We start from the raw sequence: 979 nt of genomic DNA on the forward strand, positions 1-979 counted from the left end.
ATCCTCCTTGGTCATTGTCCAACTCTCTGATGCATAACAAGTGATTGTGAAGACCATGGCCTGTATCAGACACACCTTAGTCTCCAGAGAGACACTATGAGGTACACGGCTCAAATGCACTAGATGCTCTGCCGGAGAAGGAGGGACAACCTCCTCCTGTACCAGTCAGATCCAATTCAATGGTACGCACACACAAAATAATAAAATTTGTAAAAAAGAAAGCTAGACAATGACAAGTGAGGAAAAAAGGAAAAAGAATGACTTCGAATTGTGGAATCAGAGAATAGTGTTGACTATCCCACGGACTGCCAAAAGAACTAACAGATCTGTTTTGGAAGAAGTGAAATCAGAATGTTCTTTAGAGGCAAAAATAGTGAGATTCATAATAACATACTTTGGGCATGTTCCCAAGAGCTACTCACCCTTGGAAAGAGACATCATGCTTGGAAAAGTAGAGGGTTAGAAAAAGAGAGGAAAATCCCCCACAAGCTGTCCCGCCACGGTGACCGGTGACCGCAGCGGTGAGCTTGGGCCTGGAGAATGTCAGGAGGGGGGTGCCGGGCAGGGCGAGGTTCTCACCTGCACAGAGGGGCACTACGTGTTGGGGTCAGCTTGATGACTCCTTACAGCAACGACAATTACCTCCCTGGTATCCTCTGTTTTCAGCTAAGGTCCATCTGACAGTCGCAATACTATTCCACATGCCAGGACTGCCTCTGAATCCGGTTTGAATTTCTAGCAGTTCTCTGTCAACATACCACTCTAGCCAATTTAAAATGATCATCACTAAGATCTTACCCCTTGGCCAACTGACTGGAAGAGATCTATTTTTGTTCCCATCCCAAAGAAGGGTGACCCAACAGTGTGGAAACTATAGAACAATGTCATTGATTTCACATGCAAGCAAGATTCTACTGAAGATTATCCAAAAAAGACTGGAACAGCACATCAGCAGAGAACTGCCAGAAGTCCAGGCTGG

Source organism: Elephantulus edwardii, unplaced genomic scaffold, assembly GCF_000299155.1.
Source record: "Elephantulus edwardii isolate Elephantulus edwardi_28Jun2011 unplaced genomic scaffold, EleEdw1.0 scaffold00217, whole genome shotgun sequence".
NCBI lineage: Eukaryota > Metazoa > Chordata > Mammalia > Macroscelidea > Macroscelididae > Elephantulus > Elephantulus edwardii.